The sequence below is a fragment of the Rhipicephalus microplus genome, unplaced genomic scaffold (assembly GCF_043290135.1).
Source record: "Rhipicephalus microplus isolate Deutch F79 unplaced genomic scaffold, USDA_Rmic scaffold_41, whole genome shotgun sequence".
Lineage (NCBI taxonomy): Eukaryota > Metazoa > Arthropoda > Arachnida > Ixodida > Ixodidae > Rhipicephalus > Rhipicephalus microplus.
Genome location: NW_027464614.1, coordinates 1131167 through 1150632, shown reverse-complemented (window position 1 = coordinate 1150632; position 19466 = coordinate 1131167).

The window sequence follows — 19466 nt, the reverse complement described above, 5'->3', positions numbered from 1 at the left end:
CCCTAGGACATCAGGCATGTTCGTGCCGTGTCAAATTCACCTGCTCGAGTTGCCACGGGAGGCACGCATCAAGTGTGTGCGAATCACACTATACATCGAACCAACGAACGACAGCTTCTCGTCCAGTTGACGCCTCCGGCAGCACAGTTGGAATAGTGTCGTCTTAATGAGTTATGCGGTGTAACAAGGATTCACTGAGTGGGGGCACGACAAATTACAGTGAAGTATATCTAAAAAGTTTTCGTGCCTTTGTCATCAAAAACAGCAACACAAGGTATGTCCCAGGGACTCTCGATGGAGGGAGCCAGCGATCCTTCTTCACAGAAGAGCTCGCCAAGACATTACACCTACAGGTGCTGGATGAAACACAAATTGCGCTGATTACATTTGGCTGTTCATCACCAAGTACTGTTGAAAGATGGCAAGTGGTAGAAGCTCCAATTCGTACCCAACACGGTTCTGACACCTGTAAGTTGCACGCAATCGTTGTTCCAGTTATCTGTCACGATATTGCTTCCCCGAAAGTTGACAGCAATTTCCTTCAGAACCTGCGTCTTGAAGGCAAAGTCATTGCGGACGAAAAGTTTGATGGAAAATAGTCTCAGCTTGTTGATCGGTGCTGACCACCTTTGGCAAATCATGCCGGGACGTATCGTCAAAAGTGCAGAATTTCCAGGACTGGTAGCAATCGATACAGATTTGTATAGACAACACAAGGACCTATACACCAAAAAGTAATTCTTGACCGCAGCTTTAGCCTAATAGTCTGCATTCTGAAAGCGCAGGCATTTTGGTGATGACGAATCAACCTCGCAGATCTTGCGATCTTTTTGGCAACTAGAAGCAATGGGCATCGCAGATTCAAAGGAACCTTCCTCGCACGAGTCCGTTGCACAATTTCATGAAACCATTAGCAATAAAAGCGATAGATACACTGTGGCGTTGCCTTTGAAGGAAGGTAAGAAACCGCTTCTAAGGAACAACGGGGAAGTCGCGCTATCGCGTCTGCAAAGATTAACACGGAGGCTATCAACAATAGAAGGAATGTTGCAGCGATACGACACAGTAATCCGGCAATATCTTGAGTTGGGTCACGCGGAAGTGGTGCCTAAGGATACTACTAGGGATCGAGATCACACTATTATATGCCACATATGGAAGTAATAAGAGAGGAATCGTGAACTACCAAACTGCTTGAGGTGTTCGACGCATCGTCACACACCAAAGGTGTACCATCCCTTAGCGAATGCTTGGATACAGGAGCGAACCTCAATCCGGAATTTCTGCAAGTCCTGTTTCGCTTTCGGTGGTACCCTGTCGCCATCAATTCCGACATCGAAAAGGCATTCATACACATTGACATACAGGAGACTGACCTAGATGCATTCCGGTTTTTCTGGTTTGAGTCTATTTTCGTAAGCCAACACCATAATTTCGTCGAATGGCGCATGACACGGGTACCGTTTGGATCAACGTCAAGCCCTTTCTTGCTGACGGAAACTATTCACTTCCACATAGATAATGCATGTAAAGACAAAGTGTTCGCTTCTATTTTAAAGAAGGCATTTTATGTCGACGATTTATTGGTGGATGCGGACACATTCCATGAAGGTTGGCGCATCTATGAGCAGTCGAAAGCAATTATGAAAGATGCTGGCATGAAGCTCAGAAAGTGGAAGACCAATGGCTATCAGCTGCAGAACATTTTTGACCACCAGAAGCAGCAAGTAGAAGGAGCATCCGGAGAAGCAGCTGCGGTCTTGGGAATGCGAAGGAATATAGAAAATGATTACTTTAAATTTTCTTCCAAGTCTGTGTCCCAGTATTTAGTGGCTGCCCAGCTAGACACGAAAAATACCCTACTGAAGGTTGCTTCTCGAATTTATGACCCGTTTGACCTTCTATTGCCATTCACCATCACTGCGAAGCTTTTGTTTTAACGCCTTTGGATTTTAGGCCATTCCTGGGATGAAGAATTGCCCGCGGAGATCAAGACGCACTTGGCAGCCTGGTGTGCAGATTTATAACAGCTCGGTCACATAAAGATTCCGTGTTGCGTGAGAGACAGATTGCATGGATCACTTGAAGGAGCTGAAGTGCACATATATTCGTCGACGCCAGCCTGAAGGTTTATGAAGCATGTGCCTATTTGACAGCATTTGATGAAAGTGGGAACTCAGCTACTTTACTGGTAGTTTGAAAGTCAAGAGTGGCACCTATTAAGACATTAGCGCTTCCAAACTGCGAGCTTATGGCCGTGACAGTGGGAGCCAGGTTGCTAAAATACATTTGCTCCTCGTGGGATTTTAAGAATTTCCATTGCGTCATGTGGACTGACTCTATGATCACACTGAGCTGGATCCACGGAAACCATAGCAAGTGGAGTCAGTTTGTAAAGCACAGAGTGACTGAAATAACGCAAGTTACTGAAACAGCGTTATGGCGCTATTTCCCGGGCGAGGACAACCCGGTGGGTGTACTGATATAGAGGCATACCGATAAGGACTCTACGTGCATGTCGCTATTGGTGGTATGGACCTGAATGGTTGTTCCAGCCAAAATCAAGCTGGCCTCCAGAACTTAACCAGCGCACACCGATAAAATAAGAGGCAGAGATTGAGACGCAACATGTATTTCTTCAAGCGTCGTCCAGAAGCATACACCCGGTGATCGATATGAGGAACCATAGAGACCTGCAGAAGCTCCTGCGCGTCACCACCTGGGTCTCTAGCTTTGTGGATCGATGCCGTGGACTTCAACTTTGCTCAGCCAAACAATTTTGGCACAGGAGCTAAGGAAGTCTGAATTGTTCTGGGTCCGATATGTTCAGCCGGAAGATTTCGCGAAGGACGTTGAAAAACTGCAGCTTGGACACACTCTCCCCAAACAGTCTTTGCTTGTTGAGTGTAAACTCAAGACGGAAAGTTTTTCAGAAAACCATTACAGAAATTGTACCGGCTGGAATTGAGCAACGCTACGGGGGGGGGGTGGTATGTTGAAAACGAAAAGAAATAAACGTGTGCAGGTTAGCACGGCGAGAGAATAAAAAGAAGTTAAAAACAAGAAACGGCGTTCGGTCTGGTTTCTTCGCCGATCGAGAGTTTTCCTTTACACCCTACAAGGCTTTCCTGACGTCTGTCACAACTGGTGGGATTTTATCTGGGGTACTCCTAGTTTTTACATTATGGTTGTGGTTGTCGTGGCTGCTGTACAGATCTCTGGAAAAACTTCTCCACTACTTTATAAACTATCCTATCCATATGAGTAGTTACTTCGCCTTCGTTGTTTCTTAATGCACACATCTAGTTTTTGCCTATCCCAAGTTTATCGTTCACCGCTTTAACGCTTCCTCCGCTCTTTAGAGCATGTTCAATCCTCTCCATGTTATACCTTCTTACATTGTATAACTTCCGATTATTACTCAACTTTGCAATCTCTGCCAGCTCTAATGTATCTGTTGTGTATGAGGCTTCCATGCTTCCGAAATTCTTGATGAGATTCTTCGTCTTCTGCGAGACCTTGCTAGTGCCCTGTTTAACTAACATGCCTTCAACCTCAACTGCGCACTACGTCAAGTTACTCGTCGGATTATCATTCATTGCGTCAACGCTCAGACCTGTTTCTTCGGCCAGAGCTATTCGTGCCTCACATTAAAAATCTCTAAAACAAGTGCTTCAAAGCAATGAATTTACTTAGTTTTTTCGTGGACATCATAAGAACGTGTTAGAAATGTGTGACGAATCTGTATCAGAGCCTCATACTCACGCGCCGCAAATTGTGCTTTGATAATTTATCAGTCTGCAGCACCAAGTCCCTAGCCCCGCCACGGTGGTCTAGTGGCTAAGGTACTCGGCTGCTGACCCGCAGGTAGCGGGATCAAATCCCGGCTGTGGCGGCTGCATTTCCGATGGAGGCGGAAATGTTGTAGGCCCGTGTACTCAGATTTGGTTGCACGTTAAAGAACCCCAGGTGGTCAAAATTTCCGGAGCCCTCCACTACGGCGTCTCTCATAAACATATGGTGGTTTTGGGACGTTAAACCCCACAAATCAATCAATCAAGCACCAAGTCCCTTGCATATGCTTAACCATGTCCACTACTTAGTAATGTGTCTTTGTACAGGTGCTTTTCGCACGAGCCCCGTAGAAAACATCTATCTATCTATTTATCTATCTATCTATCTATCTGTCTATCTATCTGTCTATCTATCTATCTATCTATCTGTCTGTCTGTCTGTCTGTCTGTCTGTCCGCTCATGTCTGAGTGCTCTTGTAATCATTCCCTAATTTTGGCTGATCCAAAATTACTAAGGGAGAGTAAATTGGTTCAACGAATATAATTGTCTGGTCATGACATGAATAATCTCACAATCCCGTCGCGTACATCGTCAAACCTTTTTCGCCAAACGTGTGGCACATACACAACTGCGGGTATGTGCCAAATGATTTACAGTTTATACATACTCTGGAACGGTGAGAACACTCACGGGAAATTTCAACGCGTAAGCGTTAAGAAAACCTGACATCGGCAGCTTTGATCCGATGAATGCGAAGAATGTCTGTGTTTCAGCAGGAATCGAACCGCATCATTCTACGTGGCAAAGTATTTTGCCACATGCCAGGTCTCGTAACGACTTTCAAATAGACCCTAATTGTAATGAATTCGCAATTGTGGTTGCAGTGCTGCTTATCTAATTTTATAAACATTACATACGTACTCGAAGGTGGCGTCAAGTAGTATGGGTAGTATGGGTGCGCTTCACGTCAGCTGCTACCTTTTTCAATATTTTAAGTGAGAACTCTGCTCACTGCTAATGACTTTTACGCCAACGGACGCACAAGGACAAGATGCACCCAGGGATACCAACGTTTCATCGGTGAGTGGCGTTTTCGTCGGTTTTTCGAGCTGCTTCTCTTCCGATACTGCCGAGCTCCTCTACGCCTGACAGCAGGTAGGCCTAGCCAGCGTTCGCCGGGCAGGGTTGGTCCCGCGTCCCGCCGACGTGTCATGGCAGAGCATGTGGATGCATTAGTAGGAGAGGATTTTCCTCCTGAGGAATTTACGAAGCATGCTGCCTCAAGCCACTATTCTTCAACAAACACCATGTGCTTGGACTGGTGGCGCCATCCAGGCGATTGTACACACACTAGAATTACTGTTTGTGCTTGGTTCATATCTTTTTACCGCGTGTCAACGATTTTAATGCGTTAGCCAATATATGGACGCTCTCGGCTGGATTTTGCCGCCGGCGTCAGCGTCGACGTCAGCGTCCATTTCATTCACCGTATATGTATACGTATATATATATATATATATATATATAAACGCAAGACAGAAAAAATGGCAGCATATTCACGGGGTGGATGATGGAGAGTGGGGCGAAGCATCCGTCCGTGTATTCGTTCTTGCTTCCGTCCGTCCATGCGTCCATCCATGCGTCCACCCATGCGTCTACCCATGCGTCCATCTGCCCGTCCGTGCGTGCGTCTGTACGTGCGTCCGTACGTCCATCCATGCGTCCGTCCATGCACTCGTCCATGCATCCACCGGCCCCGCCGTGGTGGTCTAGTGGCTAAGGTACTCGGCTGCTGACCCGCAAGTCGCGGGTTCAAATCCCGACTGCGGCGGCTACATTCCCGATGGAGGCGGAAATGTTTTAGGCCCGTGTGCTAAGATTTGGGTGCACGTTAAAAATCCCCGGTGGTCTCAATTTCCGGAGCCCTCCACTACGGCGTATCTCATAATCAAATGGTGGTTTTGGGACATTGAACCCCACATATATATCAATCAACCCATGCATCCACCCCGCGTACGCCCATGCTCCTTCCGTTCGTGCAGCCAACCGTGCGTCCGTCCATGCATCTGTCTGTGTGTCCATTCGTCCATCTAGTCAACACTCCAAGTACAACAATCTCGCAACTTTTCATTAGATATTCCGCATATAGAAGCACCGCCATCCAGCAGACATTCCAAAGACTGAACGAGAGGTGGCACACGCACATTTTCTTACGGCGGGCGCTTTGTGTCTACTTCCCACCTTCAACCACCTCGAGTTCATGGTATATACTAGTTCACTGTATTCATGGCTCTGTGGCCTACCGCTCGCTAAACCTTTCTGAAACAAAGAAAATTACGTCCAGCAAGTATAACTTAGCAACCTTTTTTTTGTCAGATACTACTTAATGTACATGCCAATGGCTGCTAATGGGGAATGAGAAACAGAAGAATTTGGCTTTTAGTTAACGCAAACGCTGCGATTTTTTTATCGTTCAACCACGCACAGGAGAAATCTCCCACCGGCACGCCTTGGAGCTCAAAGCGTAAGACATGTTACGTACTAGGAGGGACGAACGGGTGCCACTTTAAGGAGCTTCGTCCCTAAAAAGTACAGAAAAAACATTTCGGCGCACGGAATCTAACGTAGGACCTTTGTGTCGTGAAGTCGAGGTGCTAACACTTAGCCGCCCCGGAGAACATACTTCACCGACCAAACGGCAAGCCAATTATACCTACGACTTACCGCTGCTGTGTTTTCAGCATTACCGAAAAGCTAGCGCGATGAGCGCACGTCGCCACATCGTGCAGCGGCACCTGCTCTAATCTCCTACGCGTACTTTGCGCGGCTTAGAGAACGGGAGGTACGGTCCCTCGCGCGCCCTCATCTCGCGCTGGCGAGGTGGGGAGGATAGTACGCCTTGACTGGCTTCAGGCTTTATGTGGAACAATTCTGCTGTAGTTACCGGGCGCACAAAGGTCACTGCAGTCATTGCAGTCTCCGTTCGCGAAAAGCGCACGCTTTTTAGACCCAGCAAAGTAACTAACAAATAGGACGCTTATTCGCGTGCATCCGTACGTGTGAGTACGTTTTGTGCGTAATTTATGCGCGCGAAACGCGGGGCACGTTTTGATCTGCTTTCAATTCTGCGCATGACCTTTAAAATTGTGGCTATCGCGTTCATTGTTTCGCCTTTGCGGCGAAGCCGGGACTTTTTCAAAGCGCGCGCGTGTTTCAAGGTCGAAGCGCACTTGAGCTGCGTGTGGACGTGGCGTCGACATCCGAAACCACGCGCGCCCGGGAAAAAGCGATCTCGCTTGATGCCGACGCTTCAACGAGCAACCCGTGGTAAGGAAAGAGTCGTGCAAGTAGTAAAGTATCTGCCATACCCGCTCTTCTCCTATGTGATAGCTTCCTGAGCCTACAAGTTGTTGCTTCAAGCGAAAAACTCAGGGGCTCGGCAGTCCCGGTGCTAAGTTGGTGCTAGCAAATAACGTGCATGTGGTTTATTATCTATTTCTTCCTCTAACCTATAACGCAACTAAAAGTATATTACGTCTATTTCAGGTAAAAAGAAGACGCTAAGAGCGCAACAATCCCGACAGCCCATCCAGTTATTGTCCCCCCTTCTACGAAGCGCCCAAAGAACCACTTGCGTGTTTACCGACCAAACAGTGGCACCAGGACAAGTTTCTGCCTCTGAAGAAGAGATAACACACTTGAAGAAGAAAATCAAGACTTCGCAGAAAACTGAGTGAATGCTTTCTAAGAGAAATGAGACAGCACAAAAAATCAACAGAGAAATCAGAGAGCGCAAGCTTTTCTCAGTAGAAGGCTCGCACGTCTTTGCATCTGCCTTTTCAAGCGACATTAAACAGCTTCTTTGCAGGGCTAGTCACGAACAGAAAGGCAAATACCCACCAGAGCTCCGTGCGTTCACGTTTATTATATTTTTATGCTCCGACTGCTTATGAGTATGTCCGTTCAAAATTCAATTGCGCCCTTCCGTCACAGCGCCCACTTCGGGATTGGTAACGATCAATCGATGGAGCTCTTAGCTTTATGGTTGAAGCATTTTTTTCCTCGAAAAGTTTGCACAACCGCGGAGCGAACCTCTGTACTGCTCATTAGTCGTCGATGATATGGCCATAAGGAAACCTGTATAACTTGTCAGCGAAAAAGTAATGGGGTGGACTATAGAACAGGCCTGGATGACGACAGACTGACTGAAGCTGGAAATGCGCGTTCTTTCATGGTTGTTGATGTAAACATATAACTCAAAATGCCAGTTGCATGCTTCTTAATTGACTCACTCACTGGCGCAGAAAGGGCACAGCTGACCAAGTAATGTATCGAGAAACTTGCGTCGGTGCGGGCCAAAGCTGTCTCTCTTACGTTTGATGGGGCCTCGTCAAACTTCACTATGGCTAGATGTTTAGGTGCTCCGCTTCAATCAAACTGCGACTTTATTACAAGCTTTGTCAACCCAGCTGATAACGCTAAAAATGGTCAAATTAATTTAGATGCCTCACACATGGCTAAGCTTGTGCGCAACTGGTTGGCAACCGTGAGCCACCTTGTTGACATTGAAAGAAAGCATGTGAAATGGGGTTATGTAGTGGCATTGGAGGCACTTCAACGTGAAGAAAGGTTGCGGCTTGGCAACATGCTTACGAAGGTCCACGTTCAATGAGAAAAGAAAAAAATGAATGTACTATATGCTGTACAAGCACTGAGTGAGTGCCTCAGTTGTTGACGCTTTAGACTTCTGTGAACAAGAGCTCAAGTTTGCACAAATTGAGGGTGCCAGCGCAACATCCACGTTTATTAGAACTCTTAATCACTTGTTTGACATCTTAAACTCCAGGAACCCGCTGGCAAGGACGTACAAAGCACCCCTTCGGAAGGAGAACGAAGCATGCTGAAATTCTTTTTTTTTGGGGACTCGAGCATACATAAACGGGCTGAGAGATCCGGCAGAACGTGAAGTGACAGAAGTATTGAAAAACGGATTCATTGGATTTTCGATATGCATGGAAACCACGGAAAGAATGTTTGACGAACTTGTCGGCCAGGGTCAGCTGAAATTTTTGCTGACACATTAACTCAGTCAAGACCATGCTGAATACTTATTTGGGTCAATACGTGGACGAGGCGGTCATAACAACAACCCAAAAGCTTCGCAGTTTATGGCTGCATGCAATCATCCATTGATTCAGACGGAAGTCACGTTTTCAAGTTTTGGAGGCTGCTCCCAAGACATTGTATCTGTTTTGAATGCAGCGACTCCAGCAGCCATGCTAGATGAAAGAAGCAATCTCACTGACATGCGCAGGGCATCAGTACTGCATCCTGATGACCATGACTATACGCGTCACTTCCACTCGCCCGTAAGCCTATCTGCTTTTGTCAGTTCTGCTGTGCCATACATAGCAGGCTTCAGTGTTCGAAAAGCTCAAACTATGACTACGTGTGAAGAGTGCATAGCAGCCATGCACTGAGATGAGTTGAAACCTTTATTTAAATGCAAGAGCCGAGGTGGTCTTGTTTCACCGTCGCGAGACGTCATTGGGCTCTGTTAAGAAGTCGAGAAAGGACTGAGGCGGCTACAGCCTGAATGTGATGCCATCACAACAGTGATGTCACGAGCAAAACATTTCATCCTGGAAGTTCTGGGAGCTTCTTCTGATAAAAACTGGTTCCAGAAACTAGAGCAGCACATTCAATACTTCGATTCCCTAGTTAATCACGTTTACAGTTAGTGCAAGCAAATGTCTGAACAATAAGGTTGAGAATTTACCACATGACGAAGGAAAGAAACTGAGAATTGGTCGAAAATAAGGTGAGACCACTTTTGATAAGGGCAATAATTTGCAAACACCAGTATGAAGTCTATGTTTCTGACGATGCATTGGATTCAAGCTTCGCTATTTCATGCCTGTGCACTTTAATTCAGTTCTATACATGTCACTTGGCTGCGTACAAGTCGCAATAAACATTTGCAACAAGAAATACTTCTTTTCGCTGCTTTATGAACACATGAGTCACTCCACCCGCAGTGCGACGAAGCATGAATGCGGCAGTGCTCAGCTCCTTTCTGCCACTGGCAACATGGCGGCTGCGCGCTCGTCGCGGGTTTACTCTCTCCCGTAGTGGCGCATAGGCGGCTTCCACTACACCAAGTTCTGTGTGTATCCTCCTTGGATTCTAACAATGTCTGCTTTACTAGATGCCCCCCCGCGTAGGTCTGCGAACTCGGTTCCACACCCTCTTCCACTTTTTTTTCTCCGCTGAAAGGCAACCAGCGCCGCGTGTGGCGAACGGCTGAAAGAGAGGTCACATTATGCTGCTTCTGCGATTGCCATCACACTTCTTACCGTCTTGGAGGTAAGACAATGGAGAAATGGGTAAGGCAGCGAAAGTCGCTTAACGCATTTTCAGCGAACTACAATAGGTGAAGAAACCACTGTCACAATGGCAAAGCAAGCGACGCGACGGGCATCTAGTAAATAAGGCATTGGTTCCACCATAGTTTTTATGGTTGCCTTAAAATGACTCCTATAACTTTGAGCCGCTTTTTATCTCGCTACGCGATGGAAAGCTTTCCGTAAATCATCTTCAATTGCTGCAGTCATGGTAGTAGTAGCGCGTTGAGTCCCCAACCTTAAGCCAAACTGTTGCTTCATGCGCCGACACTTGTCTTCGACAGTTGTCAAAACTGTTGATGGTTTGCTTTAACTCTGGGGCTTCTTGCACTCTTACAACGCCGTGATCTTTTTTTGTGTGGGAATGTTTACCTAGGTTTGCCATAGAGGCAACAACTTTTTCCGAATACGCCCAGTGTTTTAATTAGTTCCGACGTCTGTTTGCTAAGTGTCTATGGAGAATGCAAAAGTCAAGCTCCCTTTTCATAATTATGTACGAATACTCGGGGTTTGACCAGGCGACATTCGCCTTGTGCTACGATGATGTTCTCCTCGGCTTGTGGAGAAGGTGTTATTGGCATAGGCTTCGTGGCTACATGAAAAGAGAGGAAAGAGCATATCGCCTCAGACATCTTCACATGTTTTTTCTTGTATGTACGTCACATGCGATGCGGCAATAGCATACGCTGAAAGTGGCCCGTTGAATCATCTGGGAAGTGCTATGCTTGAAGTCTAAAGAAGATTGCAGGTATAGTAAGCAGTCTTCTGAAAAAAAAACAGAAGAAACAAACAAAACTTGCGAACATTGGCCTTGCCGTTAATCTGAAAGGGTCTGCTGAGTGCTTTGCAGAGACAACCGATACTGATGCGCTCTAACACTGAGTATTACTGAAAAACTCGAGCTGCGTCGATAAGTGCATTCTTCCTGAAGAGAATCGTAATTCTCCCTTTCATCTTTCCACTAGTGCTACTAACTAGCCCGGAACTAACAGGCAATAGTGCCACACTTGACAGAATCATCATTATTTAGACAGAGGCAACTATCGCACTTATAAAAGATACGTTCAAGCAAACTGTTTAATTTTAACCTAATTGTTACTGCATATATTTAACAGAGACAACAATACGAGTTAGTTTCATAGAGCTTACGCTTTCCCCGTACATGCGGTAAATGTTTAATCGATTCGAACGAGAGCGCTTTCAACTGCAATAATTTTGTCTTCTTGCCTACATAGCGTGCATTGTTTTTTCATACTTTCTTTTTACGATTGTATTGCATTGTCACTTTCATTCGCCTATCCCGTCTTCTCTGGTCGCAACTCGCAGCTGACCGAACCTCGGACGAAGCTGAAGACATCTCCCGGTGTAAGCCGTGTAACTGTCGAAAAGCACACGACAACTACGAGTGGCAGCTCTACTCGTTCTCCGCATACCGAGCCGCCCAGAACCACACAATAATCACTCGAAGTGGGCAACGCTGTTTGGAGTGTTTGTTCAATACAGATTATTTATACAAAAACAACTGAACATGTGTGATTTTTTGACGGTCGCTCAGCCTTCTATTTACATCGCGTCTTTGATTCATGCCTATCATCTCGTTAAGTTATATTAACATGTATGTCATTCACGCAAAGACGCTACTTTAGTAACATATTATAAACAGTTTTGTTTCTCAGTCTGCTTTATAGTACAGTCATAAATGTTCAGCCCAAGCTTTTGCGTGGCTTTGACACCGTCAGGTTTAGTGAACTAGCCGTTTCTAAAATAATCTCAATTAAACATAAAAACAAAGAGTAGCCTGCAGCGAAGAAGGAGAGGGATATCCACGGGCACGTGCGATTACACGTATTAATGTGAAGGTGACTGAATGTCGCAGTCTAAATTGAAGCATGAAGAGCCTTCTTTTTGTAATTGTCACAGCAGAAACATTTTCTGTTCTCGTCATAACACAGAATAGTGGGCATGGCCAGGCAATTTCTGGCTTTAGCAATCATTTCATGCATGATTTGGTAGTGCGTACATTGTTGAAGAGTTAACTCTTTGCGCGTCTTGCGTGACTTCTTTAATTATAGACCGGAAGTGACGAAAATAAAGAATAAACCTACGGTACAATAATTGCGCTCAAAATTACAGTTGCTGATTCTGAAGCTTGAGTTGTTCCTAATTTTGCAATAATTCATTCTGGGATGACGAATTCAGAATCGCACCTCAGCCTAATAAATTACACAAAAAGTTTGTCAGATGAATTAGAAGAATATATTCTAAGGAAAACTTCAAACAACTAGGACACAAAAGGCCAAGATTGCAATAAAGCGCTCACTAACAATTGCTGTTCGCACTTGTGTTGTCGCTTTTCCCACTTGTGTCCTCGTTTTTCAGTCTTCAGTATAAATGTGAGATTGCTGATTTTTGAGGTAGGTGAGTGCAACACGCCCTGGACGTGCAGCGCTTTTGATTGTTTTTCGCTTCGAGCTGTGGTTTAAATGAAGCCACGTGTACCAGGGGCACTCGCAAAATGATGCACCATGTAATAGTTTCCGCTGAGCCCTAGCCAAGTATCGAAAAGTGCTTTTTTTTGTGCTTGGGAGGCCTACTTGGCTGGCAACTTAACAGACTGTAGGTTTTTTTTGTATTTATGTTGCTACCACCATCACTGGCTGTTGCGCCTGCTTAGAATATTTTGTCATCATTTTCAATGAAGTTCATTATTTGCGTCATCAAACAGAAAAATTGAACTTTTGGTCTGGAAGCATGCTTTGGCTGCCATATTCGGTACCATATACTGAAACACTAATGGTTTGGACGGCAGCAAGACATTGATAATGCTGCTTCAATTGAGGTGGGGGGGGAGTAGCCAGAAGAGAACCAAATAGTATTCAAGGCAGCTTTTTTTGGCCGCCATTGGACTAAAGAGAGTAGCCAAAGTGGCGCAATGTAGCAAACTCGGCAACCCCGCCTCCACGAAACATTCCATATACCCGGATGACCACACCATATGCCAATATGCACTGTCACTCGGTGATTTGGGTATCGTGGGTTGCGCAGTTACTGCGGCCGCTGCTGGAGGCCGCTATGTGCGTCTGCGTGCTCGCAATCTCACCGATTGAAGCCGCGCGTTTAAAGACAAAGAAAAGTGCTCAAAGTTACATAGCGCACGTGGTATGTAACTCATGCCATTCATTCCTGCTTAAACATCAGCGCATTCGTCGGGAAGAGAGGAGAGAATGCAATTACAGCGTGCGCCAAGTCTGTAACTGTGTACGTTCTTGAAGGATTGCAGCAATCTTCGTGGCGGTCGATTCGTGAAACAATCAATTCTGCTATGGAAGCCATTCAATGGTTACTTAGATAAGCTTCGCACGCCCCCTCAATGCTCATTTTCTATAAACATTTCAACAGGTGTTACACTCTTGTCGCATAAGTCCAAAGTATTGTAGCTTTCTTGTGCGCTCTTCTGCACAATATAAATGCGATTGTGCTGAAGAGCTTGTTTCGCAGAAACTGCGGTGTCTGCGTCGTGGCTTGTCAGTGAAAAATTAGTGTTGTATGTTACCGCGGAAAAATTGTATCACATTTCGGTAAAGAAAGATTGTCATTCTGAGAGGGAATGGATGCCTGGCCATCTGCGTGGCGAGCAGGTGTTCTACAAAGAGCCACGCCAGTACAAAAAATTACCTCGGGAAAAACGTCTCTACACGAACGGTAAATAACATGAGGAGTGTCGTTAACGATCAGTTCGAGGCAGAAACGTAAAGTTTCACAAGGCGTCAAGAACATGTGGCGCAAAGAGTGGGTGGTTGCAAGGTCTACATGTAACCAAACGCTCTGGCATAATCAATCAGCAACCGCACAGACAGCGTCATTAAAGTAGGCAGATGCCCTGTGGCGTGTGTTGCTTTATTGGCCGTGTAATCGGTACATTGCAAATAGCTAAAAAGAACGATGGGGGCGTCGAAAATTCAAAACTGTACTTGCAGCGGGCACTCTTGCCCCGCCACGGTGGTCTAGTGGCTAAGGTACTCGGCTGCTGACCCGCAAGTCGTGGGTTCGAATTCCGGCTGCGGCGGCTGCATTTCCGATAGAGGCGGAAATGTTGTAGGCCCGTGTGCTCATATTTGGGCGCACGTTAAAGAACCCCAGGTGGTCGAAATTTCCGGAGACCTCCATTAAGGCTTCTCTCATAATCATATGGTGGTTTTGGGACGTTAAACCCCCCAAATCAATCAAGTCAGCGGGCACTCTTTGATAGTTTGAATGCCGTTTTGTTCACAGACGTTCGTCTTCTGGTCGTACTACTGATATATACAGCCTGATTACGCTATCGCGTATCTATATTGAAGGCGAAACTTATCTGTTCCCCTTCCCTCGGCCCCATTTTTCCTCTAAAGGTGCATAGACTTTAACGAAGTACTCGTTTAGCGTCGGCAAGGCGTCTACATTTAGCGTCTACATATTGTCACGGGCTAAGTAGATGCCTGAGGATGACGACGATGAAGTGCTGAACAGGAACGTGCTCGGAGTGCAGCAGCGTCGTACGCATTAGCTCGCCAGTATATTCGCCAGTACACATTTGTTCACCAGTGTATACTTTATTCCCCGTAACATCATTGGTGGAGATGCGGGGTACCACTCGCTATACAGCCCAACGAGCTGGATCTTCGCAGCGGACGGCGCATTGAAGCTACCACGATGACTGACCAGGCTACTCAATGTCAACAAGATTCGTCAGCCCCGCAGCCGATCGTTGTGGTCCAACCTCGTGACCCAGGTCCATTCAACGGCACAAGTGGCGTAGACGTCGATGACTGGCTGGTTCAATATGAGCGCGTCAGCAGCAGCAACCATTGGGGTCCGACGGTTATGTTGGCGAACATCATCTTCTACTTGCGTGGCACGGCAAAACTCTGGTACGAGACACATCAAGAAGAGTTGACTAGCTGGGACGTCTGTAAGCAGAAATAGCGCTATTTATTTGGGAAACCCATCGGACGTCAAGTGGCCGCAAAGAAAGAGGTTGCCACTCGTGCCCAGACATCCACAGAGCCGTACATCGCGTACATCCAGGACGTGTTGGCTTTGTGCCGCAAGGTCGACAAGGACATGCTCGACGAGGACAAAGTCGGTCACATCCTGAAAGGAATTGCGGATGACGCCTTCAATTTTCTCCTGTGCAAGGACTGCTCGACGGTGGAGTCGGTCATCGAAGCATGTCGTCGCTTCGAACAGGCAAAAAGTAGGCGCATAGTTCACCGATTTGACCACCTTCCCAACACGGCGGCTACGTCCTCTTGCGAAGAGTTGCCCACACTACATCAACCACCAGCGCCAGAAAACGTCACCAGAATAGTCCGTCGGGAACTCGAGGCTATGGCTCCCGCTATGTCTAGCGTCAGCGCGCCAGGACACAACCTCGGCGCTGTTTCAATGATTCAGGCCGTGGTTCGCCAAGAGATCGCGAATATGGGCATTTCGCCACCTCATCAAAATGCCCCTGCTACTTCCAGCTCGGCTCCAGTCGTTGCGGCTGCCACTCCGAACCGCACGTTCGCGCCACGACGAAACCCAGCTGAATGGCGCACTCATGATGATCGGCCCATATGTTTCACGTGCCATCGGATAGGACACATCGCTCGCCATTGCCGCAGCCGGTGGACCTCATCACCTCGACCGAGCTTCTATGATTGGCGGCCTCGCTTTGAACGTGCACCTTATGCCCCGTCCTACCGTGCTGAGACAGGTGCAGAGCATAATCCAGAACGCCGGACCAGCCGCTCGCCATCGCCCGTGCGTCGTCAGTCCCGCTCGCCCCAACCCCGCCGTTCTCGGTCTCCCTACGACCGTCGCTCGGAAAACTAGCCGGTGCAGCCCCCGGAGGTGACGCTGCATACACGACTTGGACTGCAAATCCTCTGATTACTCCCGACCAGCGGTGCAACCTCCTTACAATTCTCGTTGATGGTTTACCTATAAATGCTCTTATTGATACCGGTGCACAAATATCTGTGATGAGCTCAGACCTCCGCCGCCACCTCCAAAAATTTCTGACGCCTGCGATTGCACCTACCGTTCGTACAGCGGATGGGAGTACTCCTGCTGTGCTTGGAATGTGCACTGCGCGATTAGCAATTTCTGAGCATCAAACTTCAGTTCTGTTCGCTGTACTGGAAAATTGCCCTCATGACCTCATTCTTGGACTTGACTTTCTGACTTCACACGCTGCGCTCATTGACTGTTCCAAAGGTCTTCTTCGGCTCGAACTACCATCCTTTTCGGAGACCGTCTCTACCAGCCCACCTCGTCTACGCTCTGTCGATTTCCTTAGACTTCCGCCGCAAGCCGCAGTCCAAGTCCAACTCTCACCATATCCTGCAGTACCCGATGGTGATTATGTTGCTGCCCCAATTTCTGACGTCGCCATGGCACGCAATGTTGCACTCCCCAACACGGTGGTTACCGTTAAGGACAACCGAACTTCGTTTCCCGTCCTCAATTTCGGCCTCTCAGCCCAAGTTATTCCTCGCGGCATGTCACTTGCGCATCTTACACCACTGGTCGACCACACAGTTTCCGCTCTAACCACCGATTCGCCACCCGATTTTTCATCAACGTCGTTCTCGTCACGTTCCTGTTCTGACCTTTTCAAGCCAATGCTATCTGACAAGCTCACCTCTGAACAAGTCTCTGCTTTCTGCCGTGTGCTTGCTTCTTATCAGGACATCTTTGACTTCGGCGACCGTAATTTGGGCCAGACATCTGTGGTAACCCATCGCATCAACACCGGTGACGCTCGACCCATTCGCCGACGACCCTACCGTGTGTCAGCCCTGGAGCGTGATATTATACAGCGAGAAGTCGATAAAATGCTTGATAAGGGCATAATCGAACCCTCATCTAGTCCCTGGTCCTCACCCGTTGTACTTGTTAAAAAGAAGGACAATAGCTGGAGATTCTGTGTTGATTACCGCCATCTCAACCATATTACCAAGAAAGATTTCTATCCCCTAACGCGCATAGATGATGCACTCGATTGCTTGCACGGTGCCAAATATTTCTCTTCAATAGACCTTCGCTCAGGCTACTGGCAGATCGCTGTGGACGACAAAGACAGAGAGAAGACGGCCTTCGTGACTCCTGATGGACTTTATCAGTTCAAGATGATGCCTTTTGGATTATGCAATGCCCCCGCGACATTTGAGCGCATGATGGACTCTCTCCTTCGAGGCATGAAGTGGACCATCTGCCTCTGCTATCTTGACGACGTTATTGTTTTTTCGACTACTTTCGACGACCATCTTACCCGTCTGTCCGCAGTGCTTGATGTTTTTCGACGTGCCAACTTGCAACTTAACTCGTCCAAATGCCGCTTTGGGCAACGCCAAATCTGCGTACTCGGCCATCTTGTTAAGGCTGCGGGCGTTCAACCAGACCCTGCGAAAGTCCGAGCAGTTCGCGACTTCCCCACACCCCGCTCAACCAAGGACGTCCGAAGTTTTCTGGGACTGTGCTCCTATTTCCGTCGTTTTGTCGAGAAGTTTGCTGAAGTAGCCCGTCCTCTAACCTGCCTCCTCAAAAAGGATGTCGCATTCACCTGGGGCCAAGAGCAAGCAAACGCCTTCTCGTCGCTGGTTGACATTCTCACCAATCCACCAGTCCTAGCACACTTCGACCCATCTGCCACCACGGAGCTTCGTACTGACGCCAGTGACCACGGCATAGGCGCAGTGCTCGCGCAGCGGCAACAAGGCATGCACCGCGTCGTCGCGTATGCAAGCCGACTGTTGTCGCGCTCGGAACAATATTATTCCATCAAAGAACGCGAGTGCTTAGCTCTCGTCTGGGCCATTGCGAAATTCCGACCGTACCTGTATGGCCGACCATTCTCAGTTATTACGGACCACCATGCGCTTTGCTGGCTCTCCTCACTCAAGGACCCTACGGGACGCCTTGGTCGCTGGGCGCTGCGCTTACAAGAGTACACTTTTTCCGTATCCTATAAATCCGGACAACTTCACAAGGATGCCGACTGCTTGTCCCGTTACCCAGTCGATCCCCCTGACACGAGGGAAGATGAGCAAGAGGCCCTCGTTCTTTCAATTACCGACTTCACCGACATAGCTGCTGAACAACACCGCGACCCCTCTTTGCGTGCTATTATCAATGGTCTGCACTCTCCCCACCCTGACCACTCCTTACAACTGTTCGTTCTTCACAACGACATCTTGCACCGCTACAACACCCGCCCTGATGGTGCTGAGCTTTTACTCGTTGTTCCTGGGCATCTTCGCCCAGACGTATTGGCCCAGCTCCATGATGCCCCCTCCGCTGGACACCTAGGGGTGTCACGCACGTATGACCGCGTTCGCCGCCGATTCTTTTGGCCTGGCCTCTACCGTTCTGTGCGACAGTACGTTGCGGCATGCGACCTCTGCCAGCGCCGCAAGACACCTGCTCTGAGACCTGCTGGTAACCTCCAGCCCTTTGAAGTACCAGATGAGCCATTTTTCCGAGTCGGCCTCGATCTTCTAGGACCCTTTCCCGTGTCGGCCACCGGTAATAAGTGGATTGCTATTGCTACCGACTACGCAACGCGGTATGCCGTTACATGCGCCCTCCCCACCAGCTGCGCTACTGATGTAGCCGATTTCCTTCTTCATGACATCATTCTGCGTCATGGTGCTCCTCGTCAGTTGATCACCGACCGCGGCAGCTGTTTTCTATCTAAAGTAGTCGACGAGCTCCTGCGATCCTGCTCTACCCACCACAACTTCACTACAGCGTACCATCCGCAAACCAACGGCCTCACGGAACGCCTCAACCGTATCTTGACGAATAGATTAGCGATGTACGTCTCCAAGGATCACAAAGATTGGGACATCCACTTACCTTTCGTTACCTTCGCATACAACAGTTCACGTCATGATACAGCTGGATTTTCCCCTTTTTACCTACTGTTCGGTTATGACCCGCCTTTGCCCATGGACACCATGCTCCAATCTGACGCCCCCTCATCGACTGCTTATGCTCGTGATGCCCTGGCCCGAGCTGACATCGCCCGCCAAGTCGCCCGGGATCGTTTATGTGCCTCGCAGCTTAACCAAAAGAGTGCTTACGATCGCCGGCACCGCGACGTACAGTACTCTCCGGGGTCACTCGTCTTGCTGTGGTTACCATCACGTCGTGTTGGTCTCAGCGAAAAACTAATGTCCCGTTACGTTGGCCCCTACCGCGTCATACGCAAGGTCACCAGCGTGACCTATGAGATAGCTC